Genomic DNA, 21,958 nt, shown 5'->3' with positions numbered 1-21,958 from the left:
CTGACTCCTTATTGGCCTTGTCACTCTCCAGTGAGCACAGTTTAATTTGCTTCAGTTGTTTGTAAAATTTGGAAGTCAGACTGAATGTGTTTTTCCTGTTGTGGGAGAAAACCACAATAGAATTCAGCCAAACTCCATGAGCTGGATTCTAAGTGGAATTCTTGTCTATCAAAATGTGTTTAATAGAAGAATATATTGATTACTTCCTTTGAGAATGTAAAAAATAGATATAAAGGCAGAATATATTTTAAGACAGTGTATAAAAGCTGATCTAGCAGCACAGTGTGGATTTTATGAAGGCTAGTGCTTTGCTTTATTCATAATTTCAAATTTCTACTCTATGTGTTGTCTTCTATTGGGACAAATGATTTAGAAAACTCTTGCATGTCATTCAAGCTTAAAAAATATAAACTCCTCTCTAAGCCTTTGGGAGAATCAGAACTGTTTTCATTATGACTATTAAACATCCACCTAAAAGTCCACAAAAACAAAACAACTAACAAACAACCACCCCAACAAAGATAGTATGACCACACTGGGTCATACTGTTTTTGTATGTGCTGGTTGGTAATTGTCATACATCCCTTTCTTCTTTTCCCCATGCACGAGCACATTTATCTGAGGCAAGAAGGGCAAAAAAAGGAGAGAACACTGAAATTACCCGGTTTCACAGCTCCGGCAGGAGTCCAGTGTCCTAGGCAGCCTGGAAGTGACTGGTTTCCAGGTGCACTCTGGCAGTTCCACTATTACAGCAATGACAGGATGCACTTCATGCTTTTCAAGGCATGTTGATGTGTGTTACTGCATTTGATCCTCACCTAGAGGTTAGTAGGAAGGGTGGGCTTGTTTCCACTTGACCCAAGAACAAACTGAGCACAAAGTGCGACTTGCCAGAGTTCACACTGTTTCCCCGAGAGAATCCTGATGTCTGCTTTCTAGCCTCTGGCTCCTGCTGAACCACACTTGGCCTGCTCAATGCTGGTGTGAATAAAAGTTGGCTTCTACTGAACCAAATGTGCCCATGGCAAGGCCTCTGAATTGAGGTTTAAAGGGAATTGAATCAATAGGGCGGGGGTGCTAAGATTTCAGCCTCTTAGATCTTTGTTCCTCAGAAGATGCGGAGGTGGCAGCTGGAAGATTTGACAATAAAGAATGAACTTTAACATACTGTATAACCATGATATGAAAAGATAGACTCTATAAATGAGTTGGAAAGTCAGTCTTCTTTAATTCACATAGAATATTCTTGAAGTTAAACCTGCCCATGGAATAGAGTTATGGTAAACACCAGTCACTGAGCCATGAGAATGAAATATTTCTGCTCCTAGAGACAAGCTGGGACCAAGATAAGACTCTAGACTTTTCTGGACAGGGTGCAGTGACTCAAGCCTGTAATCCTAACACTTTGGGAGGCCGAGGCAGGTGGATCACTTCAGGTCAGGAGTTTGAGACCAGCCTGGCCAACATGGCAAAACCCCATCTCTAATAAAAATACAAAAAAAAAAAATTAGCCAGACATGGTGATGGGCACCTGTAATCCCAGCTACTTGGGAGGCTGAGGCAGAAGACTCACTTGAACCTGGGAGGCAGCAGTTGCAGTGAGCCAAGATCGTGCCACTGCACTCCAGCCTGGACGACAGAGCGAGACTGTCTCAAAAAAAAAAAAAAAAAAAAAAGAAAGAAAGAAAAAACAGAAAAAAAGACTAGGCTTTTCTTCTTCAGTTGGTGCCCCACCAGCTGGCACAATGATCAGCTGGGATAGGTAGCGAAACCCCTTGCAAGTACCATTTTAGTAGTAAGAAGTATGAAGGAGGAGAAGTGTGAGGAGAAGGGGAGGGAATGGTATCAAGAAACAAAGTATTTCCCCCCGTTTTATGCCGACCTTACTGTTATTTTTGTTCTGCGTTGTCTTAGTTCTCTCTCTCCTATTTGCTATCTTACAGTGGCAGCAAGTCAGATTTAGGGTGAGTTCTGTGTGCCTCTAGGGCTCAGGGATGGGATACTTTACCCTTCTGAAGGGCCAGACGTACCAGGAAAACATTAGTTGAAGATCCCATGAGTGTTAAAGACAGCTCACTTGTCAGTTTGGATTAAGTACTGAGACATGTGAAGATTAAATTCAGAGTAAACATTAGAATAAAGGAAAATAAAACTCAGTTTCATCAATATATCCAACGTTTAAAATGCATTTCATTTCCACCTCACAAGCAGCTACAGAAAGAAGAAAGGGAAAAAACAAGAAAGAGGAGGAGGTAATGAATCATAGGGTGAATAACATGACCACATACTTTTTTACTGCTTTTGAAATGTACCTAGACTGGAGAATTGCTGTCTGGTTTTGCCCATCTGCACTTTTTTTTTTTTTTTTTTGAGACAGAGTCTCACTGTGTCACCCAGGCTGGAGCGCAGTGGCGCAATCTCGGCTCACTGCAACCTCTGCCTCCCAGGTTAAAGTGATTCTCATGCCTCAGCCTCCTGAGGAGCTGGGACTACAGGCGCCCACCACACCCAGCTAATTTTTGTACTTTTGGTAGAGAAAAGGTTTCACCTTGTTGGCCAGGCTGGTCTTGAACTCCTGACCTGAAGTGATACCCCCAACCTCGGCATCCCAAAGTGCTGGTATTACAGGCTTGAGACACTGCGCCTGGCACACCTGCACATCTTGAAACACTTGGAATCTCTCCTCTGACTGGGATGGATGGTCATGGGACCCATAGGATGTCAGGGAAAAGAATACCCTGGACTTCAGAGGACCACTCAATAGCATTATTCAAATTTCTGGGGAGTAGGAAGGCTGGACCGCAAGGCAGGTGAGATGGAGCGCTTCACCTCACTTTCGGGCCCTGATGGAATCTCAGAGGCACTGCCCTCCAGGCTGCTGTGTTACTGTTACTATGATGGAACAGTAGTCCCCTGTGTGTTGAGATAAGTCACAGAGCCAGGCATGTGTCCTTTGAAAGGCAGCCACTTTATCCATCTAGCATCTGACTTGTGAGGTCAGGGGTCCCGCAGCCTGAGAGGAGGTGGGAACCTCCCATCCTTCCCAGCAGGAGCCTCGATGGCTGCACAAAGAGGGCTGGAGTATCTGTGAGAGGCGAGGCTTTCATTCTCTTTATCTGAAACTGAAAAATGTAAAGAACATGTGTAGTAATTTAAAACCCTGCATTACTGTCCAAATAGCAATATGTATGGGGCAGCATATTTTTTTTTAGAAATTATTTTTGTGCTGTATGCTTTTAAAGAAAACCAAAAATGTTTTTTAATCTTAATTTGAACATCACTGATTTGACCAATATCATTTACTATCTATAGATATATGGGCAATATTAGAAGAACCTGCACACAGTTGAAAATTGAATAAATATCTTTATTGCTGATTATAAAGTTATACATGTTTATTATAAATGATTCAAATGATATAGAAATGTGGAAAGGGGAGGTGGTCTGGTAATACTATTCTTTGGAAATTGCCACTGTTAGCTATAAGTCTGTTGCAAAGCTGCAGAAGCTTAAGGACCAGAGTTTTAAGTGAGCTTGTGTTCTCATATTGGGTTACATTTGTTCTCTGCAAAAACACATAGCATGAACAGCAGAAAACACATTATAATAAAAAACAGAGGACTGAAAGTGAAAATTCACACAAAGCTACAATTGATACCAATAAGACCCAGAACCTTTACATTTCCTAGAGGTATTCATTTTGTTGTCTTTCTGGCATGTTATGGTCTTTGTAGGTAAGAGGAAGAGTCTTTCGTGAACCTGCCAACCTACAGTGTCTGTTCTTACTTTTCTACTAAGGGTTTGTGAGATCATTGTAATGTTCTGGTTTTCCATGGCTTATGATAAAAAGATATATTGGGAGGCTGAAGGGGTCTTTTTTTTTCTTAGAGTAATTTACCTGTAATCTTTTAGAAATCTGTGTATAAATCCCTTCTCTGGATGACTACCTGCATGTGACTGTGTAGTCATCATCGTGTATGACTGCGTGAAGCACATTTATTAGGTTCATTGCATCTCATGTTTCCTTATTGATGATCATTTATTCACCCAAATATTATTAAGGGCTTTCTGTGTGCCTGGCAAAGTGCTAGGATTGAGGGTACCACAGGACAGGGCTGGCTAGGAAGACAGACACATTAGTGGACAGCTCTCAGCCGGTGTGGGAAAAGAAGGTGCAGCGGAGAGAGGGACTCCTTTTTGCCAGAAGGCTCCAGGGGAGGATTCTCTTGGAGGCCTGGTGTTACATTTCAGTGACATGAGTCAGAAAGTCCAGCAAGAATCTGTAGGTGTGGAATGGTCCAGGGATGAAGGAAAAATACAAATATGTCAAGACAAAGAGATACACTAATAGAGAAGGGAATTGGCATTTGTTAAGTGCCTACTGGGTGCCAGGCACTGGATGTCAGCTGCACTCAGTCCTACGAGGTACATACCATTGTCCTCATTTTGCCCATGAGGAAACTCAGGCTCCAAAAGATGAAGTAACTTGCTGCAGGTCTCATAACTTGAGTTACCACCTGGAGGCATCAGGATTCACATACAGGCGTGAACGCGCCACAGATTACACTGTCACAGCACACGCTGAGGAGAGAGCTTGGCTTCTTTGGGGAGTGATATGTTGATGGGGCTGGAGTATGGTGTGCATTGGAAGAAACTGGCAGAAATGAAAACATAGAGAATGGGGCCAGTTTGTGAAGGGTGCTTGCAGCCTATGTAAGATTTGCTATTAGAATTTGAGAATACCAGCAAAAGTTTGTAAGCAGATCTGACAGCTCAGATTTATCTTTTAGAAAGAAAACCCTGGCTGCCTTGTTTGGGATGGGAGGATTTGAGAAAATTGGAGGAGGGTCACAGATTTATCCCCACTATGCTTAGATATACAAATAAAATATTTTTCTAAATTTCTCCTTAAGACCTCCTCCCCACGGAATAAGTAGAGAAAAATGAACCTGCATTTAGTGGAGAGTAATCAACTCAGCTAGATGTTGAAATAGTAAACTCTAATAATATAAAAGGCCCCTTTTAGTAATTCACCTGTCCTCCTGTGCCTCACTAAAATGGTGCCATAGTAAAAGAGGGCTCACATGTTCTTGAGATTGTGCGAGCGTGTGTGTGTGTGTGTGTGTGTGTGTGTGTGTGTCTGTCAGAGGGTGAGGCAGGGATCTTGCTGGTGCTGACTGGGAGCTGGCATTGCTGTGCTCAGCCTTGGCCATTTTGTTGATATCTGTTGCTGAAGTGTGTGGCTGCTGTAACATGTGATTCTATAACCACAATCCGTTCATTTGCCCAATGCACAGTGAGTCAGTGTACCGGGCACTGGGATATAGCAGAGAAGGAGTTTAATAATCGTAGGGTGGCCAATGAGGAGATGGGAAGAAACCCCAAATTCACCTCCCTGAAAGGTTTGGGGATAGGGTTTTTAAAGGATCTGGACAGGGCTGAAGTATGAGGATCACTGCTTGGTCAAGAAGTGAGAGAAGTCATGGGATAGGGAGGTGAAAAAATTGCATTCTTGTGCTGAGTCAGTTCCTTGGTGGGGGTCTTCAGACCGGTTGGTGTCAGCCATTCCACTGGAATTCAGAATCTGAAAAACACCTTAAGCGATTCTTGAGCAAAAATATCTTATGATTGGATCATCAGAGATTCAATGTATAGGAACGATGGGGGAGTGGTAGCAGATGGTCAGCATGCTACGTGACTCTCCCGCAGTAGCCGCAGGAGAGTGGGTTGAAGTGCACCAGTGCACAGGTCAGTGACTGACTATGATTCTGCCCAAAGCAGTGAATTCTCTCCCCGGTCTCTCTTGCTGGAGTTCTGATAGTGCGCTTCCCTCTGCAGTCATCCACAGGATAGTTGGGAGTGTCCATCCCACGGAGATGCTCAGGGAGGCTCTGGACAGACCCTTTCTTTACCTAACTGCGGGGACACCAATCTTACTGATTTCCAGGATGTGGCCCCACCTCTAGGGCCACCACCCGTATTGTCATGAGGCTTGGGGTGGGGCAAAAGAACATTGTGTGAGAGGATGTCCTCCAGGGCCCCCGAGGGAAGTGGCACTGAAGCTCTTTGCCATCAGCTTTGTCATCAATGCTTTAAGCTCCTCACCCTTCTCTAGGAATTTATCCAAGTGGGGAGAAGCTGTACCACGTGTGTCCCTGCCTCCCTCTGTTTTCTTCATGTACCTCGGACCTCTCCTTCTTGCCACACTCCTCCTTGTGCTCCCAACTCACTGGGACTTCCCCTAGTTCATGCTGTCCTCCTGCCTGGGAGAGGAGGGCACTAGCTTCGACCTTTGGGCTGTAATGGCAGCTGCGATACGAGGAGAGAAAGAGACCCGCTATCAGACAAAGCAGCATAGATTGGAAAGTGTTTCACAGCTGTGACATCTGCTATCCCAGTGATAAAGGGGTGCGTCAGTGGGTCTAGTTCTAGGTGAGGGCTAATAAATTCCAGAAAGAGTCCTTGGAGGGGGCACTGGTGAAACCAAATGGGCAAGGGCTGATAAGGGAGTAGAAATTGGAGATAACTTTGAGGTTCCTAGGTGGAGCAACTGTTGCGTCCAGATGCACTTTTCTTGAGAGAAAAGACAAGAGAAGGAATAGTTGTGAGTGCGGAGGGTAGAGGGTTGGAGGGAGGGAAGGAAGGTAACAAGTACATTCCATTTTGGATGTAATACGAATGCTGTTTAGTGTAGAAATATAGCGCTGGTGCCTGGGAGAGAATCTGCCTGGAGAAATAGATTTGGAAACTGATGGAATATCCAAGGAGACAAAAGAAGAGGAACTCATTGTCATTGTAGATATTGAATTTAAAGACACAAACAAGGTCATCACTCTGTTTTAATTCTTTCTTTCACTTTGTGATGACCCAGTACTTGGTAATGTCTGCTCCAGTTCCTGCAGCAGGACAGGTAAAAGGTCACAGAATACCATCCAGAGTGTCTGCTGCTATTTTCCATCCTCTAGGGGACCTGTGAAGCCCCAGGTCTGAGACAGATCTGTGATGCACTGAGTTCTTATCAGAGTGAGACTAGACATACAAGACTTTTTGATGAGCGGCTACAAATAATGATTTGCAGGCACATGCAGAGTTACTGTTTGATTTTTTGTGATTTAGCTGAATTTGTTTAACTCCTAAAAGTATAACATGTACTTCTTGTAACTCTTTCCATCATTGTTATGCCTGAGACACGCTTTAACCTTTGGATGTACTCTACGAATGTAATCACCTTGCTGTCTTTTAAAGGCTGCTTTTAATTGGGTTCCCAAGCAGCAGCTGCTGTTAAGGTGCAGGCTGCAGCCTTTGGATACATCAGGCTGGTTCATTAAGTGTTTCTTCTCCCCAGACTGGGCATTTGGGTTTGGATGGCAGCCAGCAGTTACTGAAATGCCGTCAGTTATAAGATTGCCCTTTAAGCCACTGATTTGTTATTTTATTGAGTTTTGACTCTTTTCCTCTCAAATTTAAGTGGAGATTTATTGAATATAATGTTAACCTCAATACTTCCCATTCCCAGTTGTCTTTTCATAAGGGTTATTTTCCCCCAGTTTATAGCATTCAGTCCTCTGCCTGAACTTGAGACTTAAGAACTAAAGACAGCTGTCATTTATGGGGCTCATGACTGTCTGGGAAGTGTGGTGGATTATCTCATAGGCATGGCCCAGAGTCCTCAGTCACTGATGACATGCACAGGTAACCTGAGAGGTCTCTTAGCTAATTTTTCCTTTTTGGTAAAATTGTGCTGAAAATTTCCCTCTCCAGGACTAGAGGTATTCACATAATTTTTTTTTTTTGAGACGGGAGTTTGCTTTTGTTGCCCAGGCTGGAATGCAGCGGCGTGATCTCGGCTCACTGCAACCTCCGTCCCCCAGGTTCAAGCAATTCTCCTGCCTCAGCCTCCCGAGTAGCTGGGATTACAGGCACCCACCACCATGCCAGGCTAATTTTTGTATTTTTAGTAGAGATGGGGTTTCACTATGTTGGCCAGGCTGGTCTTGAACTCCTGACCTCAGGTGATCCACCCACCTCGGCCTCCCAATGTGCTGGGATTACAGGCATGAGCCACAATGCCTGGCCTCATATGATTATTGACCTGAGGGTTTTTACTTCATTTGAAGAAAATGACTACATAACTGTCATACGGAATAAGCAGGACTGTGGTAGGGGGAGGTGGGACAACTGGAAGAACTCTGTTTTGGTTTTTGGTTTTCTTTTTCAGAGCAACTCTGTGGGGCTGGTTCTTTTCATGCTCCAGGATGAAGTCTTGGGCAGGCCCAGTGTATTTTCTGTTCACTCTAATACAATAAAAAGTTCTCTGGTCACATTTTCCTTCCAGACAGTCTCAGTTTGGTGATTAATATGTCCAGCCTCAGGCAGACGAATTTAAAGTGAAAGCTTCTCCCATCCCATCCCTGGCTGGAACTTGCTGCAGGGAAGGCCGATGCTGGCTGCTGGGTCTCCTCACCAGCTTCCTGGGCTGCTCTGACTTCTCCAAGTTGGGACCCATCCAGCATGGGTTTCCTCTGTGTGTGGTCTGAGTTTAAAAGCTCAGTCTTTGGGGATGCGCCCCTTTCAAGAAGCAGGACATGCATCTCCTCTGCCCAGTCTCCTATGATCCCCCATCCCATTTCCTTGGCACTGGGTAGGATTCCTGCAGCCTCTCTGTGCTGCAGCTTCTTGCCCTGCAAGCTGCCCTCTTCGCTGTCCTTGCAGCCGGCTGTAAGACAAGCCCAGCCTGGCTTTCTCAGGTGTGGCCAACTTCTGGCCCAAAGGAAACACTCCCTTTCTGCTTGCTGTTGGTGGGAGTATTACTTCCCACATGCTCCCAGACATTAGCCTTTCAGATTCTTGCAAAAGCCAGGCATCAACTTGGGAGGACACAGGAATGACCCTTAGCAAGCTCCTTGGAGCCCCTCTCACTAGCTTGAGGCCAAGAGAACACCCTTCCCTCTTCCCCAGGGTGTGTGTGTTGGGGCACAGGTGGTGGATGTGGGGGACCTAGCACACACAGTTCTCCATGAAGAAATCTATGATCTCCAAGAGTTTGGCCATTTCAAATCTAACCCTTTTATGGCCTTGAGTGAGTGAAAGTCAAAACCGTTTTTAGCCACCTCCTTTCCAAGTCCAACGTGGTGGTTGAGTAGCTCACCTTGACACGTGGCCATTGGTTTCTGTTTGTTGTCCGGAGGCAGCAGCTGAAACTGAAACACAAAGTGCCATTTTAATGTTTGATTACCTTTGGCTACATTGCCCGTTATATATAGTATGATTCTTAGATACAAAATATGGACTGCTCTTGTCACCGTAGTTGGGGGCCACTGGAGGGAAAGGATCTCCAAAGTCTTTTGCTACCTCAGATTAGTTAGAAATGGTGATATTTCCCCCCCTGCCAAGCTAGTTTACCTATTTGGTAACCTGTTTGTATGTTTTATTTTTTTGCACGATTAAACAAACTCCCTCCCTCCCCACACAGCCCTTCCTCCCTCCTTCCTTCCCTCTTCCCTCCCTCCCTTCTGTCCATCCTTGCTTCCATCCTTCCCTTCCCCTCTCTCTTCCTTCCTTTCTCCCTTCCTCCGTTCCTTCCTCTCTTTCCCTCCCTTTCTCCATTCCTTCCTCCCACCCTCTCTTCCTCCCTTCCTCCCTCCCTCCCTCTCTTCCTCCCTTCCTTCCTTTTTCCTTCCTTTCTTCTTCCTCTCATCTTCCTTTTTTTCTATTCTTCCTTTCTGTCTCTCCTTCTCTTTTTTTTTCTTTCTCTCAGGCCTCTGTTCTTTCTCCTGGCCAGTGAAGGAGACTTTCTTTCTATCTTCTCTACTTAAGCTCCCCCAGTGGTCTCCCTAGGGCCAAGACTCTGCAATGTGTCCCCCAAGGAGCCTTTTTGCCTCTTCATCCAAACATTTGCATAAGAGATGCTCCCCTCAGTCCTGGCTGGGATTTATATATGTACCCACACTGGAACTCTTGGCACACATCCTGGAACCCATGACACCAATGCATTCACTGCACTCTCAACACTCCCAATGCACATACAAACAGGAAAGAAATAAGTAGATAGAAGGCAGAATGGTGAATGGGAGAAAGAATGCTTGGCAAATGGTAAAGTAACTGTTGGATGAGGCTGCAATTCCAGTCAACTTCATTAATGTAGCTAATCTAAGCAGGAAATCCAGGTAAATTACTTAAAAAGTATGACTAATGAAATGATTTGAAAAAGCTGCGTATGTATTTTTAAGGCCTGAAAAAAAAAGCAGGCAACTTTTTGGAGGCAGAGGGCAGGTTAAATTAAGTTTTTTATAATTCGAAGGCCTAATACAATGTTTTATCAGTAGTTGCAGGAGCCCAATAAACAATTATTTAATAAAGGCCAGGTCAAAGTCAACCAGCTTGTTGAAGCTGAAACATTTTGGGGAAAGATTTTGTGAGTAGATAAGAATGAGTGGAATTGAGTAAATCCAAGAATTTGCACATAGGTGTTTTTCCCCCAGTTTCCTGCTGCTTATTTTTTCCCTATTTTTAAAAGTTGAGATATAAATCACATCCCATAAAATTCACCATTTTAAAGTGTACAAGCCAGTGGTTTTTGGTATATTAGCCAGCTTGTGAAACCATCACCACCATTTATTTCCAGAATGTTTTCATCATTCAAAAAAGAAAACACAGTAATGGTGGATGCATGACTTTGTACATTTGTCAAAACCCATAGAACCCTAATAAACTATGGGCTTTAGTTAATAATTATGTATCAATATTTGTTCATCAACTGTAACAAACATGTCACATATATGTAAAATGTTAATAATAGGGAAAACTGTGTGTGGGGGACAGAGATATGGGAGCTTCCTGTACTTTCTGTTCAGCTTTTCTGTAAACCAAATACTGTTCTAGAATGTCTGTCAATTAAAAAATAGTGATAAAGAAACTCCTCACCCATTAGCAGTCACTCTGTGCCGCCCATTCCCCTTGCTCCTGGCAACCACTTACCTGTGTTTTGTCTCTTTCACGAGTTCTTTGAAGAAGCATTTAAGCCATTTGTTTTGGTAGTTACAGTTAAGAGATTGCCCGGTGTTTCTACATTAAAATATCACATCCTTATAACTCCCATCTGCCCTTGCTCAAAACATTAGTGAAGGATGAAATATGCTTTGAAAAATTAAAATGCCATAGCTATTCATAAAAATAGGAGAAAAAATAAAAATCTTGTCAGTCTAAAAGTGTAGTAAAAACATTTCTGCTATGCAAAACCTGAAGCTCCAGGTCTGTAAACTCTGCAGCAGGCAGAGTCAGCTGCGAGTTTGACACTATGGGGCAGAATCACTGAGAAGCATTCTACGAATGGCTTGGGATCACAGTCACGTTCAGAGAACTTGAACTGAGAACTATGTTGGGGTCGTCCTGGAGCAACATGCATGTGGCAGCTTATCTGTAGTGGTTGAGAAATCAGAGAAAATTATAAAGAGATATACCTGTGTGGAGAGGCTCAATGACTATATCAGCAATATCTGCAACATCACCATGGAGTGAGGGTGGGGAGTTGGAATTTGATCTGCCAATCAAAGAGCTGGTTCTGGTCTGAGATTCTTGAGGGGCCAGATAGATATACGTAATTGGAGGGAAATCTTCCCACTCTAGATGAGCCTGAACACCGGGATTCTAAAACACCAGATTACCAGAAAGACATCAGAAATGCAAACAATTAGGAAATACATTTTTCTCAATGAAATGCAAATCATAAATTTTAATTTGTATTTAAAATGCAAATCATAAATTTAAATTTGCATTTAAATGCAAATCATAAATTTAAATTTGCATTTCACTGAGAAAAAATGTATTTCCTAATTGTTTGCATTTCTGATGTCTTTCTGGTAATCTGGTGTTTTAGAATCTCAGTTTTCAGGCTCGTCTAGAGTGGGAAGATTTCCCTCCAATTCCGTATATCGATCTGGCCCCTCAAGATGAGATATAATTTAAAAAGTACATTTGGGACTCATAAAGATATGGAAATAGCATCCATGAAAAGGACAAGAAATTATAAAACAAAAACAGCTATGAATCAAGGACAGGTAGATATGAAAATGATTCTACCAGAAGCCATGAAAATAAAAAATTTGCTATTAAAATAAAAATAATTTGGGAGGTTCCAAGATGGCCGAATGGGAACAGCTCCAGTCTACAGCTCTCAGCATGAGTGACGCAGAAGACAGGTGATTTCTGCATTTCCAACTGAGGTACTGGCTTCATCTCACTGGGGCTTGTCAGACAGTGGGTGCAGCCCATGGAGCGTGAGCAGAAGCAGGGCAGGGCATCACCTCACCTGGGAAGTGCAAGGGGTCGGGGAATTCCCTTTCCTAGCCAAGGGAAGCCCTGACAGATGGTACCTGGAAAATCGGGACACTCCCACCCTAATACTGCGCTTTTCCAATAGTCTTAGCAAACAGCACACCAGGAGATTATATCCCACGCCTGGCTCAGAGGGTCCCATGCCCATGGAGCCTCGCTCACTGCTAGCACAGCAGTCTGAGATTGGACTGCAAGGCAGCAGTGAGGCTGGGGGAGGGGTGTCTGCCATTGCTGAGGCTTGAGTAGGTAAACTAAGTAGCTGGGAAGGTCAAACTGGGTGGAGCCCACCACAGCTCAAGGAGGCCTGCCTGCCTCTGTAGACTCCACCTCTGGGGGCAGGGCATAGCTGAACAAAAGGCAGCAGAAACTTCTGCAACTTAAACATCCCTGTCTGACAGCTTTGAAGAGAGTAGTGGTTCTCCCAGCACAGAGTTTGAGATCTGAGATGGACAGACTGCCTCCTCAAGTGGGTCCCTGATCCCCGAGTAGCCTAACTGGGAGACACCTCCCAGTAGGGGCCAACTGACCCTCATACAGCCGGGTGCCCCTCTGAGATGAAGCTTCCACAGGAAGGATCAGGCAGCAACATTTGCTGTTCTGCAATATTTGCTGTTCTGCAGCCTCCTCTGGTGATACACAGGCAAACAGGGTCTGGAGTGGACCTCCAGCAAACTCCAACATACCTGCAGCTGAGGGTCCTGACTGTTAGAAGGAAAACGAACAAACAGAAAGGACATCCACACCAAAACCCCATCTGTACGTCACCATCATCAAAGACCAAAGGTAGATAAAACCACAAAGATGGGGAGAAACCACAGCAGAAAAGCTGAAAATTATAAAAATCAGAGCACTTCTTCTCCTCCAAAGGAACGCAGCTTCTTGCCAGCAATGGAACAAAGCTGGACAGAGAATGATTTGATGAGTTGAGAGAAGAAGGCTTCAGAAGATCAGTAATAAAAAACTTCTCCGAGCTAAAGAAGGATGTTTAGACCCAACGCAAAGAAGCTAAAAACCTTGAAAAAAGATTAGACGAATGGCTAACTAGAATAAACAGTGTAGAGAAGACCTTAAATGACCTGATGGAACTGAAAACCATGTCATGAGAACTACGTGACACATGCACAAGCTTCAGTAGCCAATTCGATCAAGTGGAAGAAAGGGTATCAGTGATTGAAGATCAAATGAATGAAATGAAGTGAGAAGAGAAGTTTAGAGAGAACAGAGTAAAAAGAAATGAACAAGCCTCCAAGAAATATGGGACTATGTGAAACAAAATCTATGTCTGATTGGTGTATGTGAAAGTGATGGGGAGAATGAAACCAAATTGGAAAGCACTCTTCAGAATATTATCCAGGAGAACTTCCCTAACCTAGCAAGGCAGGCCAACATTCAAATTCAGGAAACAGAGAGAATGCGACAAAGATACTCCTTGAGAAGAGCAACTTCAAGACACATAATTGTCAGATTCACCAAAATTGAAATGAAGGAAAAAATATTAAGGGCAGCCAGAAAGAAAGGACAGGTCACCCACAAAGGGAAGCCCATCAGACTAACAGCAGATCTCTCGGCAGAAATTCTACAAGCCCGAGGAGAGTGGGGGCCAATATTCAACATTCTTAAAAGAATTTTCATCCCAGAATCTCATATCCAGCCAAACTAAGCTTCATAAGTGAAGGAGAAATAAAATCCTTTGCAGACAAGCAAATGCTGAGAGATTTTGTCACCAAGAGGCCTGCCCTACAAGAGCTCCTGAAGGAAGCACTAAACATGGAAAGGAACAACCAGTACCAGACACTGCAAAAACATGCCAAATTGTAAAGACCATCGATGCTAGGAAGAAACCGCATCAACTAACGAGCAAAATAACCAGCTATCATTGTAATGACAGGAGCAAATTCACACATAACAATATTAACCTTAAATGTAAACGGGCTAAATGTTCCAATTAAAAGACACAGACTGGCAAATTGGAGAAAGAGTCAAGACCCATCAGCGTGCTGTATTCAGGAGACCCATCTCATGTGCAGAGACACAGATAGACTCAAAATAAAGGGATGAAGGAAGATCTACCAAGCAAATGGAAAACAAAAAAAAGCAGGGGTTGCAATCCTAGTCTCTGATAAAACAGACTTTAAACAAACAAAGATCAAAAGAGACAAGGCCATTACATAACGGTAAAGGGATCAATTCAACAAGAAGAGCTAATGATCCTAAATATATATGCGCCCAATCCAGGAGCACCCAGATTCATAAATTAAGTCCTTAGAGACCTACAAAGAGACTTAGACTCCCACACAATAATAATGGGAGACATTAACACCCCAAGGTCAACATTAGACAGATCAACGAGACAGAAAGTTAACAAGGATATCCAGGAATTGAATTCAGCTCTGCACCAAGCGGACCTAATAGACATCTACAGAACTTTCCACCCCAAATCAACAGAATATGCATTCTTCTCAGCACCACATAACACGTATTCCAAAACTGACCACATAATTGGAAGTAAAACACTCCTCAGCAAATGTAAAAGAACAGAAATTATAACAAACTGTCTCTGAGACCACAGTGCACTCAAACAAGAACTCAGGATTAAGAAATTCACTCAAAACCGCTCAACTACATGGAAACTGAACAACCTGCTCCTGAATGACTACTGGGTACATAATAAAATGAAGGCAGAAATAAAGATGTTCTTTGAAACCAATGAGAACAAAGACACAACATACCAGAATCTCTGGGACACACTTAAAGCAGTGTGTAGAGGGAAATTTATAGCACTAAATGCCCACAAGAGAAAGCAGGAAAGATCTAAAATTGACACCCTAACATCACAATTAAAAGAACTAGAGAAGCAAGAGCAAACACATTCAAAAGCTAGCAGAAGGCAAGAAATAACTAAGATCAGAGCAGAACTGAAGAAGATAGAGACACAAAAAACCCTTCAAAAAAGCAATGAATCCAGGAGCTGGTTTTCTGAAAAGATCAACAAAATTGATAGACTGCTAGCAAGACTAATAAAGAAGAAAAGAGAGAAGAATCAAATAGACACAATAAAAAATGATAAAGGGGATATCACCACCGATCCCACAGAAATACAAACTACCACGAGAGAATACTATAAACACCTCTACACAAATAAACTAGAAAATCTAGAAGAAATGGATAAATTCCTGGACACATACACCCTCCCAAGACTAAACCAGGAAGAAGTGGAATCCCTGAATAGACCAATAACAGGCTCTGAAATTGAGGCAATAATTAATAGCCTACTGACCAAAAAAAGTCCAGGACCAAACGGATTCACAGCCGAATTCTACCATAGGTACAAGGAGGAGCTGGTACCATTCCTTCTGAAACTATTCCAATCAATAGAAAAAGAGGGAATCCCCCTAACTCATTTTATGAAGCCAGCATCATCCTGTTACCCAAGCCTGGCAGAGACACAACAAAAAAAAGAGAATTTTACACCAATATCCCCGATGAACATCGCTGCAAAAATCCTCAATAAAATACTGGCAAACCGAATCCAGCAGCACATCAAAAAGCTTATCCACCACAATCAAGTTGGCTTCATCCCTGGGATGCAAGGCTGATTCAACATATGCAAATCAATAAACGTAATCCATCATATAAACAGAACCAAAGAAAAAAACCACATGATTATCTCAACAGATGCGGAAAAGGCCTTTGACAAAATTCAACAGCACTTCATGCTAAAAACTCTCAATAAACTGGGTATTGATGGGACGTATCTCAAAATAATAAGAGCTATTTGTGACAAACCCACAGCCAATATCATACTGAATGGGCAAAAACTGGAAGCATTCCCTTTGAAAATTGGCACAAGACAGAGATGCCCTCTCTCACCACTCCTATTCAACACAGTGTTGGAAGTTCTGGCTAGGGCAATCAGGTGGGAAAAAGAAATAAAGGGTATTCAGTTAGGAAGAGAGGAGTCAAATTGTCCCTGTTTGCAGATGACATGATTGTATATTTAGAAAACCCCATCATCCCAGCCCAAAATCTCCTTAAACTGATAAGCAACTTCAGCAAACTCTCAGGATACAAAATCAATGTGCAAAAATCAAAAGCATTCCTATATACCAATAACAGGCAAACAGAGAGCCAAATCATGAGTGAACTCCCATTCACAATTGCTTCAAAGAGAATAAAATACCTAGGAATCTAACTTACAAGGGATGTGAAGGACCTCTTCAAGGAGAACTACAAACCACTGCTCAACGAAATAAAAGAGGATACAAACAAATGGAAGAACATTCCATGCTCATGGATAGGAAGAATCAATATTGTGAAAATGGCCATACTGCCCAAGGTAATTTATAAATTCAATGCCATCCCCATCAAGCTACCAATGACTTTCTTCACAGAATTGGAAAAAACTACTTTAAAGTTCATATGGAACCAAAAAAGAGCCCGCATTGCCAAGTCAATCCTAAGCCAAAAGAACAAAGCTGGAGGCATCCCACTACCTGACTTTAAACTACTACAAGGCTACAGTAACCAAAACAGCATGGTACTGGTACCGAAACAGAGATATAGACCAATGGAACAGAACAGAGCCCTCAGAAGTAATACCACACATCTACAACCATCTGATCTTTGACAAACATGACAAAAACAAGAAATGGGGAATGGATTCCCTATTTAATAAATGGTGCTGGGAAAACTGGCTAGCCATATGTAGAAAGCTGAAACTGGATCCCTTCCTTACACCTTATACAAAAATTAATTCAAGATGGATTAAAGACTTAAAGGTTAGACCCAAAACCATAAAAACCCTAGAAGAAAACCTAGGCAATACCATTCAGGACATAGGCATGGGCAAGGAATTCATGTCTAAAACACCAAAAGCAATGGCAACAAAAGCCACAATTGACAAATGGGATCTAATTAAACTCAAGAACGTCTGCACAGCAAAAGAAACTACCATCAGAGTGAACAGGCAACCTACAGAATGGGAGAAAATTTTTACAATCTACCCATCTGACAAAGGGCTAATATCCAGAATCTACCAAGAACTCAAACAAATTTACAAGAAAAAAACAAACAACCCCATCAACAAGTGGGTGAAGGATATGAACAGACACTTCTCAAAAGAAGACATTTATGCAGCCAACAGACACATGGAAAAATGCTCATCATCACTGGCCATCAGAGAAATGCAAATCAAAACCACAATGAGATACCACCTCACACCAGTTAGAATGGCCATCATTAAAAAGTCAGGAAACAACAGGTGCTGGAGAGGATGTGGAGAAATAGGAACACTTTTACACTGTTGGTGGGACTGTAAACTAGTTCAACCATTGTGGAAGACAGTGTGACGATTCCTCAGGGATCTAGAACTAGAAATACCATTTGACCCAGCCATCCCATTACTGGGTATATACCCAAAGGAATACAAATCATGCTGCTATAAAGACACATGCACATGTATGTTTATTGTGGCACTACTCACAATAGCAAAGACTTGGAACCAACCCAAATGTCCATCAATGATAGACTGGATTAAGAAAATCTGGCACATAAACACCATGGAATACTATGCAGCCATAAAGAAGGATGAGTTCATGTCCTTTGTAGGGACATGGATGAATCTGTGCCAACTATCACAAGGTCAGAAAACCAAACTCCGCATGTTCTCATTCATAGGTGGGAATTGAACAATGAGAACACTTGGACATAGGGTGGGGAACATCACACTCCGGGGCCTGTCGTGGGGTGGGGAGATGGGGGAGGGAAAACATTAGGAGATATACCTAATGTAAATGATGAGTTAATGGGTGCAGCACACCAACATGGCACGTGTATACGTATGTAGCAAACCTGCATGTTGTGCACATGTACCCTAGAACTTAAAGTATAATTAAAAAATAAAAATAAAAAAATAACTCAATAGACTGGCTAAGTTTATGGTAGATACAGCTGAATAGAGAACTGGTGAATTAGAAGAAAGTCTTAGATAATTCAATACAGTGAACAGAGAGATAAAGAAATGGAAAATACAAGTGTAAAGGTGTTGTTAAGGCATATAGACAATGGATTGAAAGATTCAAACATACATCCTATGGGAGTTATAGAAAGGAGAATGGGGGCATGGCAAATTAGTAATATTTGAAGAGATTGTGGCTGAGAACTCAAGCACTGAATTCAAGAAGCTAGAAGAAGAACCACAGAACAAATATCCACAGAACAGATGTAAAAAGGAATATGGAGAAGAAATTAATAAAACAGAAAAACAACAGCAATAGGCCGGGCGCAGTGGCTCACGCTTGTAATCCCAGCACTTTGGGAGGCCGAGGTGGGCGGATCACGAGATCAGGAGATCAAGACCACGGTGAAACCCTGTCTCTACTAAAAATACAAAAAAATTAGCCGGGCGTGGTGGCGGGCGCCTGTAGTCCCAGCTACTAGGAGAGGCTGAGGCAAGAGAATGGCCTGAACCAGGGAGGTGGAGCTTGCAGTGAGCCGAGATTGCGCCACTGCACTCCAGCCTGGGTGACAGAGCGAGACTCCGTCTCAAAAAAAAAAAAAAAAAGAAAAACAACAGCAATAGTCAAGAAGTCCTGCTTATCTCAGAAGACATTTTTAGAATTACCATTTTTTTAAAAAGGCACAAATAATATTAAACATGGAGAAAATGTACCAACAAATGTTATAAAGAAAATAATTTGAAAACTTAAATGAAAAGGATAATTTAGAGGCAAATGTTTTTCATTTTGGCCTTTTTTCTTTTCCTGGTACTTACCTTCATCTTTTAAAATAATATGCTTATTGTGGTCTTTCTTGGGTTATGAATTTTAAATATTTCCTGTTGAATTGTTATAGTCATTGCAGATTTAGCTCTATTTTCTTCCTGCCATCTTCTTACCTTCTGCCTCCCACTCTCCTGTTCTGTATATATAATTATATCAATAATTTTGGTAAAATCAGTAATTTTGATTAACACTATGATGGAAATATTGTTATTAATTAATTAATTGTTATTAACATCATCATTGGAAATATTGTTTACTGCATAGCCAAATAATATACTATTTTTACTTTTACTTTTCCAGATAAGTTTATATTTTCTTCCTGGAATTAATAATTGCCACTTCCCCACACCCAATTTGCTTAGTTTTCTATTTGTATGTCCTTATTTTTTGATAAATATTTTAATATATCTGTGCCACTCTTAACTATAATTTTTTCACCAAATACTTAAGGACATTATATACCTATTCCAGATATTTTATCAAATTTTTTTTAACCCTAGTGGCTTCCCTTCCAGAGACTCCCATCTTGTCCAAATTTGGCTGATTTCTCTCTGGATCTTCTGTACCGCTGTCATTCAGAGATTTTCCTATGTTACATTCCTGTGTTGGAACCATAGTTTCCTGAGCCCTCTGTATTTCTATTTCTTAGTTAATCCCTTTATTTGCAAAAGAATGTATACAATGACTTCCTTAGGAAAGGATTTGTATTGGTTCGTTCTCATGCTGCTAATAAAGACATACCTGAGACTGGGTAATCTACAAAGAAAGGAAGATTAATGGACTCACAGTTCCATGTGGCTGGGGCAGCCTCATAATCATGGCAGAAGATGAAGGAAGAGCAAAGGGATGTCTTACAGAGCAGTCACAAAAGAGAGAGCTTGTGCAAGGCAACTCCCATTTACAAAACTATCAGATCTCATGAGAATTATTCACTATCATGAGAACAGTATGGGAGAAGCCACCTCCATGATTCAATTATCTCTCACCAGTTCCACACAACACATGAAAATTATGGGAGCTACAATTCAAGATGAGATTTGGGTGGGGACACAGCCAAACCATGTCAGGATTCCACAAGGAATATTTTTCAAACTGTCAAAAAATATGTATTCTGCCCTAATACTTGATTGGTAGTTTAGTTGAATATAGAATTCTATGTTGAATATATTTTTTCCTCATGATATTAAAGGCATTGCTCTGCTTTCTTCCAGCAACTTCAATGCTATCCTAATTTCACATCCTTTTTATGTGGCTTCTTTATCTTCTGTCTCTCTCTGGAAGATTATAGGATCCTCTTTTTGTCAGTCCTCTTCTGAAATTTCATGATGATGTCCGTTTGTGTGGATCTTTAGTTATTTGTTTTAAATTTATTACACAATGTTAAGATACAAATATAAAGAAAGTTCAATATTTGTGTACTTTCACTCAACCTGGGATATAAAAAAATCAATACAAAATTATTTATGTGAAATGATTGAGAGAAAGAGATTATAAACGAGGCAAAAAATGTTAAAAGGTGCCCCTAGGTGAAGTCTTTATTGTGCTCTCGGAACATTTTTGAAGATTAAAAAAAAAATGTCAAAATAAAAAGGTTTTTTTTAAGAAAAAAATTCAGTTGAAATCCCACGTACCCCTCCTTGAAACCTCTTGCTATCCTTTCTTCCCTGGAGAAACCTATTATCTTCAGTTTAATGTTTGTGTTTCCTTGTACTTCTTTATACCTTTCTAACTATATCCATATCTAAAAATAAATAGCTTGGTATGCATAGTTTTAAGCCTTATGGAAATGATATCATACTGTATATAGTCAGAAGCTTTTTTGCTCAACATTGAGTTAGTTCATCTATGCTGTTCTTTGTTCGCTCTAATTATTTGTTTTAATTGCTTTATGACATATTACTATACAGATATGCCTTGTAGTATTTATCATTTCTCCTGTTGGTGGACATTTAGATTGAGTCCAGTGTTTTTGTAATTATAAAATGTGAATACACTTACTTGTACCAATATGTGATTGTTTCTTTATGGTATATGTGGAGGAGTGATATTGCTAAGGTGAGAGGATATGTACGTCGTCAGCTTTACCAGGTTTTGTCAAATTGCTTTCCAAAGAGCTTGTGCCAATTTGTGCAGCCATAGTATATAATTCTTTCCAGTGCTGTCTCCTTGTCAACACTTAGTATTGTCAGGTGTTTTAATTTCTGTCCATCTAATGGGAGTGAACTGTTGTTTATTTTTATTCAAATTTTCATTTCCCTGATTATGGGTAAAATTAAATGTCTTTTAAAATTTATTAATCATTTCTGTCTCATCATCTGGGTATGGTGTGTTCATATCCTTTGCCTGTGTTTATATTGAGTTTTAAAAAAATATTGATTTGTAAATATTTGCATATTCTTTTTTTTTTTTTTTTTTTTTAGAGACAGGGTCTCACTATGTTGCCTAGGCTGAAGTGCAGTGGTGGAACCATGGCAAACTGCAGTCTCAAACTCTTGGCCTCAAGCAGTCCTCCTGCCTCAGCCTCCCAGGCTCTGAGACCACAGGTGCATGCCACCATATCTGGCTAATTTTTAAATTTTCTATAGAGATGGGGCTTTGCCATGTTGCCCAGGCTGGTCTCAAGCTCCTGGGCTCAAGCAATCCTCCTGCTTTGGCATCTCAAATTGCTGGGATTACAAGCGTGAGCCCCTGTGCCCGGCCTATATTCTTGACACTAATTTTTATCAGTAAAATGTGTTGCAAGTATGTTTTTCAAATCTGTGGCTTGTCTTTCCACTTTTATGGGTATCATTTGTTGTATAAAAGTTTTAAATTTTAATGCAATCAACATTTTCAATCTTTTT

The 21,958-nt window shown here is 41.5% G+C and overlaps 1 protein-coding gene across 4 annotated transcripts in view; it reads left to right on the top strand.

Moving 5' to 3' along the window:
- Positions 1-21,958, top strand: part of RASGRF2 (Ras protein specific guanine nucleotide releasing factor 2) — a 270,733-nt gene that overhangs the window by 55,734 nt on the left and 193,041 nt on the right. Inside the window, exon 1 of one of the 4 annotated variants that reach the window (XM_058440754.1) lies at positions 3,089-3,131. The exons of the other annotated variants lie outside the window; for them this stretch is intronic. The gene's annotated coding sequence lies outside the window, so the exon portion shown is untranslated. Of the gene's footprint in view, positions 1-3,088; positions 3,132-21,958 lie in introns of those variants that run through there. 4 annotated transcript variants of the gene reach the window in all.

Source organism: Hylobates moloch, unplaced genomic scaffold (assembly GCF_009828535.3).
Source record: "Hylobates moloch isolate HMO894 unplaced genomic scaffold, HMol_V3 SCAFFOLD_6, whole genome shotgun sequence".
In the NCBI taxonomy this organism is placed as follows: domain Eukaryota; kingdom Metazoa; phylum Chordata; class Mammalia; order Primates; family Hylobatidae; genus Hylobates; species Hylobates moloch.
The sequence above is the reverse complement of the archived record's forward strand: the minus strand, read 5'-3'. Positions and strand labels throughout refer to the sequence as shown.